This window comes from Myotis davidii, unplaced genomic scaffold, assembly GCF_000327345.1.
Source record: "Myotis davidii unplaced genomic scaffold, ASM32734v1 scaffold1, whole genome shotgun sequence".
Classification (NCBI taxonomy): Eukaryota; Metazoa; Chordata; class Mammalia; order Chiroptera; family Vespertilionidae; genus Myotis; species Myotis davidii.
The window spans coordinates 894,502-908,116 of record NW_006294681.1 but is presented as its reverse complement, the minus strand read 5'-3'; the positions used below and the strand labels follow the sequence as shown (position 1 = coordinate 908,116).

Sequence of the window (13,615 nt, the reverse complement as noted above, 5' to 3'; positions counted from 1 at the left end):
GTTAGGGGATTAATAGATATATATGAATTAATATATATGTTATATATAATGGATTGATTTATATGTTATTTTGTTAGTGGATTAATTCATATCTATACATGTTAAATATATACTATACATGTTTCTTATCTTTGAATTAGTTAAAAATATGACTTGACCTAAGTGTGGAATTTCATCTTTTCTGTATATCATGCATTTCTTCTTTCATCTAGGTTATAATCAATGTATGTTATCGACCTTTTTAAATACTTTTCTTTTGGCTCCTAAATTTGACATCTCTATTTTTCAATTAACTACCCAATTATCAAAATTCTCTATAGACTTTTAACCAGCCATTTTGAGGAAGATAAATTATGGAAACATCATTCAAAAAAAGCAAGCATTTTATAAGACTCGCATAATGGTAAAATTTAGCATAAGTATATTTTATACAAAGGGTCTGTTGACAATACATCTACATGTCTTACTCGAGCAGCACCTTTTAAATATGGCTGATTGTTAGCTTCAAAAGGGCTGCCTCCCACTTATATTCCAACCAGCTGCTATGAAAGAAATAAGTATTAATGGACCTACCACACCTTCAGCCTCTTGTCTCCAGTCACTGTGCTGAGCTGCAGGTTCCCATTACCATTAATGGGAGTTCCATGCACACATCACCTGGTGAACAGACCCCTCGGTGTTTGATCATTATCTTCCTAGACAGGTAGGAATGGCATCAATCAGGTATCCAGCTTAGTTTCACAGTGTGCACTATTAAAGGCATCAGGGCAATAAAAACACAGCTTTCAACACTTTCTTTATAAAGCAGTAAAAACGTGCAGAACAACCAAAGGAGCAGATTTTAAAGGCATACAAGGAGTGCCTGGCTCTCCTGCATCTCTTTTTATAATTACAAATGACCCCACACTGAAGCATACACACTATTCCCTTTCTAAGGCAGCCATAATGGGATAATAAAGACAAGCTTCATTATATAAAATGGATTTGATTTACTACAAAGTAGCCAAATAGTGAAGAGACAGTGGAGTTTACGTAGAAACTGCTTCACCTCTGGTTTTTCCCCCTTTTAATGTTTTCCCACTATACCATTAAACAATCAAATACTTTTATGTGGTTAGAAAGGAAACATGAGGGATTAGTGCTACTATGTGAGCTCCATCATGCTAGAAGAAACACTATGAAAATGAAGACATGTTTTTAGTTCAGATTTATTATACATTTAGTAAATTAGGAGCAGCAACAGCAAAATGAAAGGGAAAAATTAAAAGTGAAAGCCTGGGTAATACTTGGGGTAAAGGAGAACATGATTTGGCTTTGAGCCTCTGATTTTCACCAGCTCTGCAACCTTAAATAAACTTTTTGAAGTCACGTTTTCATTTGTAAGGTGAGCCTAAAAAAAACCTATATTATAGACTAAGAATTGACTAGGCCTCTATGTGTCTGTATTATTATTAACTACAAATGATAATATGACATTAAAGAATAATCATTACACTCCCATCTCTGCCACAAACTAACTTTATGACCCTGGGCAAGTTTTTTATAATTAAAATTTTTCTAAATATGTATGCATGTGTATGCTTACATGAATATGCATTTGTGTACATACATATACATCTATACATATACAATGTCTTACATATGTAGATGCATGTGCACATATTCAAAAATATAAATATATTTAACTATATTCACTTTTATCACCAATTTAGCTCTAATGTCTCACAATTTTAACTTTCTATCTGAATTCAGCCATATGGCTCAGTTGCTAAGTTTTATAGCCACAATCGCAAAGTGTAGTCTTATAAAAAAAGACTTATATTAGGGTATCTGAGTCAGAGGCAGGATGCATTAGGGCCTCAATCCTATCTACTGCTGCTTGGCTCTTGCTGCTCTTCCGGGTGCACTGTGTACTAGTTCAAGGATCCCTGATATTCACAGAGTCTGGGGTCCTAGTCTCAGGGAAATCCCCACCTGGCAGGGTCCTTCCTCCTTTTCTTGGTCCCCCACTTATCATACATATATATATACATATACAATGTCTTACATATGTAGATGCATGTACACATGTTCAAAAATATAAATATATTTAACTATATTCACTTTTATCACCGAATCATCAACTCCAGGTCAGTGCTTAGAGTACTTTGTATTTGAAAATATCTGACTTAGCTGAACCTTACTTACCATGTTAGCGAGATTTTATAAGATGGTAACCAGACTTGAGCTGTCTGGAGACTAAGCGAATTCCATGGAAGTCATGAGGAGAACTGGGTGAAAAATAGAGGAATAAAGACAGAGAAAGAATATGCTCACTTTTGAGCAGCAGTCTGTCCCTGGTAATGCAGTCCTCTGCCTTTATCTAGCCAATCTCCAGGAAAGCCCTATGTTGGAGGTGTTATTTACCCACTATTAACAGATGAGGAAGTCAAGACTCAGTAAAATTAAGTTACTTGTCCAAGAGTACAATACTACTGAGTGGGAAAATCAGTGCTCAGTGATGTTGACTTTCTAGAGTTCTCTGTTCTTACCATGTGCATCTTTAAAATGGGAACATAGGTATCTACCTCATAGTGTTGCTGTTAAGATTAAATGAAATTGTACATACAAAACGGTCAGAAGAATGCCTGAAGCATAATACATAATACACAATAGACATTCGATAATTATTAATAATCATATTGCAAAACACACAAAAATTATGTTAGTCCGAATCTAAACACATTTTAATTCAATAATTAGAATGCCTACCAAGTTTCAAGCAAAAATAAAAAAGGACTAGTGTGAAGAAAAATTATAAACCAATAATCAATAAGTGAAGACATAATCAATAGGCTAAGCCTAGAGTAGGGTGGAGATGAGAGAGGGCGGTCAAGGAAAGCCCCTCTGAAGTGGCAACACTTGAGCCAAGAGAAGGTGAAAGCTGAAGGGGAAGAGCTATGAGAATATTCTCCGGAGAGGGGACAAGGGGACAGGCTCTGAGGTGAAAAGCCGGACATGCTGTCCTTTTTAGTTGTATGGAAAAATGTTTCATCAACTCTTGTGAGTGTATACATTTTTAACTTGAAAAAGAAAACTTCTCTTTAGAGAAAAAATAAAGCTAAAATCTGAACTTCTATGGGATTGTTAACAAGTTGCCCATTCTCCTGTATGCATTGTACATGACACAGAATCAAGTTCACACCTCCCCATACACTTCTGTGGAAATATAGAGAAGATGTGATCTGGAAGAGCATAGGAGGCACCCCCCGACCCCTCAGCTTCCACCAAATACCGCTAATAAAGGTGGATTCTGTGTTTGGCTTATAGAAAAGAAGTGCTATCACTCTAAATATAGAAGCATGGAATGCATAATTAATACCTAAGTGATTGATTTGAATAACATTCTTCTTCCTCTGTCTTTTGGTGAAGTCATACACGCAACACGGGGAACTCTGGAGGGTTAAATAGAGCTTCTCTCTCAAAAAACTGCACAAGACTAAAGCCATCCCAGATTGAATATTTGACCATGTTCAGAGCACTTCACAAAGTAGGTTAATTGAGAGTCAAAATTATTTTCATGACTCACATTTATGGTACTTCTTTATCTAACTCCTTATTTCCAATATATCTTGGCTCCTCATTCTGGCACTGTTACTTCTTTGCGGTTTCTTTAATAAATGCAATGGGACTGAATCAAGGCCTGGGTAAGAAGGAACTTGCAACATTTTCTGTGTGTCCCAGTTGTCAGGCCCAAGAGAGTAATTTTCAGCAAGAAACCCTACAGGAATTGTGTATCACCTCTGCATAATTCTAGCTTCAAAGCACGTTGTTTCCTTTTGGCTTTCTCAACAGTTTTTGAAGTGGGCATGATCATCCCCATTTTAGAGATGATGAAATTGAGACTCCCAGAGATCACACAACTTGCTCAAGTTAACACCTCTTGAAAATTGCAAACCTGGATTGTAAACTTGTGCAGTTAGATCCTATACTTTTTCACTGTACGGCTGCATCCAACATAAATAATTTGTTGTGTCTGTATTGTGCTTTGCTGTTTTCAAAGTGCTTTTACAAACATAATTTATTCTTTAAAACCCTATAAATAAGCCTGAAAAAGTTAGCTAATCTCATAGCTGAGAAGCTGACTAGGTACTAAGTGACTTGGTGCTTCTTACCTGACAAACATGTGTTCCATCTGTGTGAAGGATATTTTTAGAGAATGCAATCAAACTTGGTCTGAGATGAAGCTTATCTCCATCAGTCTCTGTTAACCCCCTCTTATCCACTGATACTAGGTGTGTAATATCAGGAAACTATGACACGTGTCAGAATTACCTCCAAAGTGTCCTCTGGACCAGAGGTCCTGTGATCTCTTTCCAGAATGGAGAGAAATATCTCGAGGATCATTTAAGTTGAAAACATTCTACATCAGTGATAGTGAACCTTTTGAGTTTGGCGTGTCCGCATTTTGAAAAACCCTAACTTAACTCTGGTGCCGTGTCACATATAGAACTTTTTTGATATTTGCAACCATAGTAAAACAAAGACTTATATTTTTTATATTTATTTTACATAATGAAATGTCATTTAACAAAGAAAAATCAACCAAAAAAATGAGTTCGCCATCACTCATAGGTTCGCCATCACTGTTCTACATACTATGGTTTCAGTTTCAGGACTAACAATTTACTTCAGCATATAGAGTTTCTGAAAGTACTATATGCAACAAACCCGCTCAAATGCATCTAAATAACATACTGCAAGCTCAGCTAATTTCAGAACAGATTTTTAACACATAAAAGCTGTTGAACGACATGTGGGACAATACACAACCTTTTGGATAGAGGAAGTTGAAGAATGATGGGAAAGGTAAGACCACTGCAGGCAAAATGAGGAACGAGCTAGACAGTCAGGGTACGGGTAGCTGTAGAAGAGCTTTGAGCTCCCAGTGCCTTTTGGTCAGCTCGAACAGTTGTCTATGTAGGGAATGAGGTGTTTGGAATTAAAAGAAAGATGAGGAGACCATTTCTGAAGATAATTTTTTTAGGTTTTTAGGGATAGTTTTTTAACTTTATGAAGTAAATGGTGAGTGCTGAATTATGGCCACAGTAGAAAATCATGGGAATTGTTATATTTGTATAGAAGCCTTTATTTTTCTTCCTTCTTTTTCTTTCCTTTCCTTTCCTCTCATCCCCTACCCTCTTCTTTCCTCCTTCCTTCCCTTTGCATTTTCATAATACAATTGTTAATCAAAGGCAAACTCCCCAAAATTTAGTTTATTGACTCAGTCATGTTTACATTTTATAAGTATAAGATAGTAAACTGCAACATACAGTTGAACTCCATCCATACCTCCAGAAACTCAATTCCCATAGTGAAGGGCAGGAGTCTTCTGTTATCTCAGGGATTTATGATAGTGTGAATAATGAACAAAGGGAGGAAATACTTTATAAAATTGCCAGTCTCGGATATGTTAGGAAGTGCCTCATCCCCATCAACAATGCACCTTCCTTAATAATGGCTACTGCCTCATATTTCATAGAGACAGTTAACATTCTTCTCATACAAAGCTTAAAGCAAAATCTCATTTAAGAAGATAAACAATTTAATGAATCAATCACAATGTTGTTTTAATTTCCAGTCTTCTAATTTTAACAGATATAAATAATTAAATTAAAAAATAATAAACTATTGATTCCTTTGCTGTGAACTTATTCTGATCCTTGACATATACTTTGAGAGCACAATGTATTGTATGAGCAAATTATAGCACAAGAAGGGGAATGTGAAACAGAAACGACAGTGATGATTTTCTCATTAAAACCAACCTAAAACAATGTTTGTATTCAGAATTAACCAAGACTTTTTAATATGACTTCATTGTTTGATACTGACTACCACTGGAAACCAGGAGAGTATATAAGCTAGAAACCTCTCACTGTCACTCAGAATTTATCAACATTGCCTTGATTATTTTTAACAAACATAATTAAAAATTGAAAAGATGCTTAGGAAATCCAAAATTGTTGCTGAAGTTATAGAATTCTCTTCCTTCATAGGTTTGATAAGAACAAATGGAGAAAGGAAAGCCATGTTTTAATCCTCTAAACATGTAATGACAACAATTTTTGAAGCAAACTGCAGAAAGAAGTTTATTGCTTAATTTTGAATTATGAATCTGGCCTGAGGTATACCTGGGAAATGTCCCTAATCATTTCTACTGGTTTCTACAGTAATTTAAGTTACCAAAGGCACAGTCTTTCATCCAAAGAGGTTAATAAACTTAGTATACTAAGTCAAACAATGTATGTACTTAAAAGGCAGAATCTGAAAGACTATAGATTATCTCCCCGCACCCCATTTATTGCTTTGTGTTTAGAGAAACAAATACCCGTTGAACTAAAGCACTCTTGTTCTTCCCTGTTTCTTCATTACAAACACCTCCGCTTTCTTAAATGTCAAGAGCCCAGAACTATACCTGAAATAAACATTGTTTCCCTTTATGTAATTTCAAGGGGCTTTTAGACTATCTTTCCCAATGATTGCAGGGTATTTCCACATAAGCTGTCATTTTAAGGTGAAAAATTTGCAAGGACAGTCACACCATCTGTCATCAACTGGGCTCCCTGACACCCAGAGCTGCTCTGAAATGGCCAGCGGCCCCCTGCATAACAAAGACCTTGCCCCTTGGCATTGTTTCTTCCTTGACCTGTGCTGAGAGTCCTTCAAAGGGGGCTTTCCTGCAACCTTTTCAGGGCTGCTTTTCAGGGGCAGGGTTTTTAAAAGAAAAAAAAATTATTTATGCATATAGGAAATTTGAGATGCTCTGGCCTTACTTCTAAGCCGATAAAATACACCCTACAAGAAGCTTATTAGGTTTGTTTCTGTGATCGCTGAATGAAAAGCTATTTAGTGTTATTATTGTTTGTTTGTTTGTTTGTTTGTTTCTGCTTTTGAAAGTTTCTTTAAGATAGATTTAGGTATTAAGCAATCCATGTATAAAGCTAGGAGACTGCCAGTTAAATGTAACTAAGCCATTCAAATACAGAGGCTGTGTCATAATAACTGAAAAATACCACTCTTGCCCAACGAAACTCCAGTGCCTCTCACAGTGGAAGGTACAGACAAGCTATTCTTACTGTCATGTCAAGCACCACTTAGGATTTATAAATACAATGCAGTACAATCACACTGTAGGTCACTTGTGCCCAGAGAAGGATTACAGCTGTAGCTCACAATATTTATAAAAGAAACATACAAAAAAAAAGAGAGAGAGAAAATGTCAACTATTGTGAAACACTTTTACTAAGAAATGTATACTTTCATATGCCTGACATATAAAGACATAAAGCTGAGGCTTCTCTTTCTCACATTTACCAAAGTTGTAAAATGTGTCTTCCTCAATTTAGGGAAGTCTAAGCTAGAGTTCTCTTTCAAGAGACTAAGGTTTGAAAATTAGACAGATCATTGTTAAACGAAGCTCCAGCCATTTTGAGGAGTGAATGAATAAACACAAAAGGATATTCCCTCTGTCAACATAATTAATGGCAAGATTTTATGAGCTTCATTTAGTCCCCAAGACATAGTTATACACAATACATGGAGTGTGTGTTTATGTGCACTATAATATAAATATGTAAAAGTCACATCATTAAATCTTTTATATGTCTGTGTTCATAATACACAAAGCTGTTTTTAAATTATTTAAAGATCTATTCTCTCTTTCATATACATTAATACTAATAAGAGTTGCCGTCAACATCAAAGGCAAACTAGACCCCTAATTAGAGTTTCAATCTGCCCTGAGAGTCGCATTGCAGAGCCAACAATTATGGAATGAGTTGAGCATTAAAGAAACTAATAATCAGTCCTACTTCTCAAATTCTGATTACTGCAAGATTCCAATGATTTCTTAACAATAAAATATGATCACTTTCCTTCATAATCTGTAAACATAAAATTTCATAAGAATAATTCCCAAAGAAAAATCGGATAGAACAGATAAAGCTGTTGCTGCCATATTATATCATACCTAACATTAACAATAAATCATTAATATCGTCAAAAATCTCATCAGGGCCTAATGCTGGGAGCTGGCCCATCCTTGCTGTTTCAAGGGACCTGGCATATGGCATACTGTTCTTAATATGTTTGCTCACCTTCTTGGCGCTGTGTTTTAACCAAGGTCACCTCTCCCAGAAAGGTTGTTTCCCCAGGTAGGGATTTTCCCCTGAAGTTAGTGAGGGAATAAAACCTCTTAACTAAGTGCTAGGCGGGTAATTAATCACTTTAACTACGAACAATCACACTTAAGCTACATAATCTTTACTCCCTGGAATGGAGATAAGAAACACCGTAACCTTTGGAATAGAGATTGATAGGATTAGAATCAACTGGTATAAATACAGATGTAACACGACAACAGGAGACAGAACTTAGATGAAGATCCTAGAGACAGAACTTAGAAGACAGAACCAGAACATGGACACAGAACTTGGCTGGAGATTGTGGCTAGAGATCCTGGCAAGGCTGCTGATCAACTGAACGCTGTCTCCGTGTCATTCCTTCTTCACCGACTCCGTCCACACCTTTGGGGACCCCTGGACCTGCTGGGGTTGGACCCCAGCAGCCTAAAATTATTTTCAAATGTCATACTTAAAATTTATTTCAATAAGGATCAAATAAGACTCGTACACTGAAGTTTGGTAGGTAGGTACCTAAGTCCTTTAATTCTTACTCATGCTCTATCTTCTTTTTTACCTCTTTTATTAGTTGAAAAGCTGATGATTTTATTCTACATATTTTTTTTCTACAGTCTAAATTTTGCTAATTGCAACCTTGTGATCACTTTTTGAAATTGCTGGGGTACCAATCACTCTTCTGAGAATCATTAAGTAAGTTAAAAAATCATCAATTTATCTTGCCTTTCTGACAATAAACATTTGATTATAGAAGGTTCTTCTTTCTGAAGTATTACATTTAATATATACAAAAGAAATTGCAGAATAAGAGAAATTGCCATTTGAAACCTCTGTTCAAATAATGCATCTAAGTTACAATTATCAATGGCTATTAAAATCATTACATAAGAAATTAATAGGGAACTTTATAATGGGTAGATGAGACTGACAGCCCCTGAACCCACTATTAATATTAACATCGCAACACAGGCACAAGAAATTCCATGCCTTACAATGTGATGCAAGGCATTACACAGCATTATCTATGAAGTATTCCAGTCAATAAATAATTCACCAGATTGAATCAAGTCTCCAGGTCCACCATCATTTTACAGAAATACAAGGGATATTGGAGCATGTTAAATAACATCATGTAAACATGCCATGAGCACCTCCAGAATATGGGAAATGTTATAGAAAATAAAATAATCCAGTGAATTCAACTAACAAATGCTTTGAAAGATAAAGGGGGGAGATGGAGAACTGTTAGACATATATTAAAACATAGTTAAATGATAGGTCAACAAAAGCAATGTAGGAACCTTCTGATTTTCTGATTTACATAAATTCACTATGAAAATACATTTTTAGATAATTAACAATTCTGACCTTAGGATAATGGCCCTGTGATTTTTAAAAAAAATTCTTATTTGTTAGAGATATACATTGAAGTATTCATGGACAAATTATAGATATGTGAGAATTTCTTTAAAATACTCCACTGGTAGAAGTAAAGTGTGGGGATAGTGTCAGCAATAGGTGATGAAACAAAATTGCAAAATGCTGATAGTTATCAAAATGACTGATGGGCATATGCAGTTTCATCTGTATGTTTGAACATTTTCATATTAAAATGGAGTCTAAAAAGACAATAATTCACTTTCCAACCAGAAATACCTTTGATTGCTTATCTACCATAAGATTGAGAATGATGTTGACCAGATTTTAAGCACGATTTTTCTTTGAGCAATTCCTTCATGTTTTAGAGAAAAGAGGTATACACATCTGATTAAATAGTCCTGCAATAAAGCCCTAATTCTTGTGATTCAAGGTATATTCTGAGTCCCATCAGCTCTACCAACACCTGAGCGCTTATTAGAAGTGTAGCATCCCTGGCCCCACCCTTGTCCTCCTGCATCAAATCTGGATTTTATATGAGATCCCCAGGTAATTTCCATGTTCATTAAAGTTTGAGAAGTAGTGTTCTAGATCCCATTCCTTGCAGATCTTTCCCCCTTAATTATTATCTTAATTTATGTTCAATCTTTCCCTTTCACTGGCTCCTTCTTAACTGTATATAAACAAGCTTGGTTATTTCTCTTCTTAAAAATAAAATAGCCCAGCCAGTGTGCCTCAGTGGTTAAGTGTAGAGCTATGAACCAGAAGGTCACAGTTTGATTCAAGGTTGGGCACCTGCCCAGGTTGCAGGCTTCGACATATGAATTTTGGGCAGATAAAATTCATTCCACAACATTACACCCTCTGGACTTTCAAAATTCCTGTTCTTCTCACACGTAAAATAAATTGACCCTCTCCAGAACATCTCAAAGTCTTAACTCATTCCAGCATCAACCCTCAGTCCAAAGTCTTATCTAAATACCTAAATCAGGAATCAGTGATCTTGAGGTATGATTACTCTTAAGGCAAAATTCCTCTTCAGCTGTGACCTTGTGAAACCAATCAATGTATTTGTTTCCAAAGGACACTGGTGGGACAGGCAGAGGATAGGCATTTCCACTGCGAAATGGAGAAACTGGGAAGAAGACAGGGGTCATGGGTTCCAAGCATCTAAATTTACCTAGATTTTCAGGTTTGAGAGTAATCTTTTTTGGTTTGAGTTTGATGCTCAGTTCTCCCGGCCCACAGAGGGAGCCCAGTCCTAGAAAGGGGCTGTTTCCTTGGCTCTGGGTGTCAGCCTTGCATCTGAGGCACTGAAACCTGGGAGGAGATAGCTTCACCCTTCGAAAATGAAGAGGTGACAGTCTTGCTTCATGGGCAGTGGCACCCTCAGAGTCATTCTTTCTTTTCTGGGAGGATATGGCATGTTTGCAGTTGCATAACTTTAAAGCCATGTCTTGCACAACCTCAGAAATTTTTCTATTATTTTGTTCCACATCTGTCCCCTTTAACTCAAACTCGAAGTGTCTCTGCTGGTATAATTCCATCTTTGTTCCTGACTTCTGCTTCAATGACAATAAATCCATGGGTAATTTCTTTATTGAATGTTTGCACAGCCATACCCTTGGTGTTCTCTTCAGAACACATGCTCATATTCTCTCTCTCTCTCTCTCTCTCTCTCTCTCTCTCTCTCTCTCTCTCTTTCATAATATAGACTGGCTGGAAGTATTTAAATCTTCAAATTCTGGTTTATTTTTGATGAACAATTTCTTTAAGCAGTATGAAGAAGCACACCATACCTTTAACATTTTCCTTGGAAATGTCCTTAGCTAAAATATCCAAGTTTATCAATTTTAATTTCTACTTTCCACACTACTTTCATAACTTATCCACAGTGCTTATAAGCTCATCTTCCTAAAAGGTAAACTAGGTAAGTTTTCTCCAAACTCCAAAATTTCAATATCCACCCTATCACTGGCTAACATTCAGAGTGCCTGGCATGACACACAGGACACTGTGGTCTCTGCTTGATGCTCCAGTGTCACTTCCTGCCAAACATTGGCAAACAGACAATTTCTAGAAAGACAAATGCAACCACAATAGAGTTCTCCTCAACTGTCATGCTGATTCATCCTGTCTTGGCCTGTCCCCTTCCTCACACCACCTGGCAAACTGCTGCTCATCATGAAAAATCCACACAAGGGTCTTCCTTTTCGGTGAGATATTTGATGTCCATGGACTATGCTGATCATACAGTTCCTTGTACTATTGCAGTTTAACTGCATTACATTTCTAGAACAACACTTTCATTATTTATTTACAACAAAGAGACTGTGCACTCTCCAAAGACTATACTTTATCTGTTTATCCTCTGTCCTTGTCACATAGATTACTCAATTACTAACTGAAAGATAAAAAAAAACCAACACAATGTATTGACTAATTATGAGGTATATATACTTTAAAACAAGGTGGAAGGAAGAATGGGGGGGGGGGCGGGACAAAGGATATAGTACCTAAAGTGATTTCCAAGCTTTGTGACTAAAAAAAAAAAGCACCTAAAACACCAAAAACCTGCAGCTAGACAAGTGTAATGCTGGACATAATAAAGATAAAATGCCTACTTAACTATATTGTTTTAAAATACTACTTATATTGCATGATGGAGGTGAATACCAAGTGTTTTCTGAAAGACTTATTTTCAGAGAATAGTTTACTCAGATTTAATGTTCCATCTATGTTTCTCACCAATTTATGAGTCTGAATACGTAGGACTCACAGGTGGCCTCTATCTAGGGAGAAACAAACACAACTATTGAAGAGGCAAGGTGCTCTTGAGACCAAAAGGAGCTTGTCTCCAAGTGAAAGAAATTTATGTGAAAACTCTGCCTTTATCAGTAAGGTACACTGGTAAGAGTATTTCAAGATCTTTTATTTAAGAGCAAATAGAAAGCATGACATCACTATTCACAGAACATAGCCTAACACTGTAAATATAAAACTCTAGTGGAAATTAATTTTTCCAATTCAGTAAAATAAATTAGTGTTAGTGGAAACAGTGAAATTGTTTAGAGATTGCTTTTCTTTGAAGATGACGCCACTGCTTAAGTAATTCACCACCTAACAAATAAATAAGGCATACTTATGTTCATTACTAAATATTTTCTATAATGTATTAGCCCCTTGATATGGCAGGATTCTACTAAATAGTGGTGCATTTAAAAAGTGTTGTTTTGATAGAATATTTATTACATGTAGAGGGTATGAGAATGGAAGCACTATAAAACACACCTGGGTTCATTTCCAAATGAACTAATACTTTTCAGTGAAACGTTTTAACTACTTCTAATACCCATGTGAAGTTAGGGTGTCACCCCTACCTTTCTTCCTTTGAGATTGGATGACAGGGATTTAGGAACTCCAAGTCTCCTGAAGACCAGAAACATTTTCTTATTCTTTAAAATGAAGTATTTTACAGCTATCCTATAGAATAAAAAACTAATATGCAAATTGACCAAATGGCAGAATGACCACTATGATGAGCACTGACCACCAGGGGAAGGCGCTCAACACAGGAGCTGCCCCTGGTGGTCAGTGTGCTCCCACAGGGGGAGAACCACTCAACCAGAAGCCCTAATCTGGACTCACAGCTGGTGAGCCCAGTGGCAGTGGCAGGAGCCTCTCCAGTCTCTGTGGCAGTGCTAAGGATGTCCGACTGATGGCTTAGGCCCACTCCCAGGAGCGGGCCTAAGCCGCCAATCGGACATCCCCAAAGGGCTCCTGGATTGCGAGAGGGTGCAAGCCGGGCTGAGGGACCCCACCCCAAGCGCATGAATTTCGTGCACCAGGCCTCTAGTCATTTATATTCTTGGGAGTATTGATTTGATCTAAAATTGTTTGGCCAAAGACACAAATTTGCAAATGCAGAAGACAACAAAAGAGTAATTTGCAATAGTAGAGAAACCAAATAACTGTTCCTGGCTCAACATAAGTTTTAAAATAAATGGTATCCATTATTTTTGTTGGTGTTATTATTCACTAGTTATGTAATAGTCTAA

The 13,615-nt window shown here is 36.6% G+C and overlaps 1 long non-coding RNA gene across 1 annotated transcript in view; it reads left to right on the top strand.

Annotated features, from left to right (window-relative positions):
* LOC107183980 overlaps positions 1-13,008 on the top strand; it is a 16,597-nt gene extending 3,589 nt beyond the window's left edge. The window contains exon 3 of the long non-coding RNA XR_001514800.1: positions 12,998-13,008. This is a non-coding gene — a long non-coding RNA (uncharacterized LOC107183980). The remainder of the gene's footprint in view (positions 1-12,997) is intronic.
* Positions 13,009-13,615: the final 607 nt, after the last annotated feature.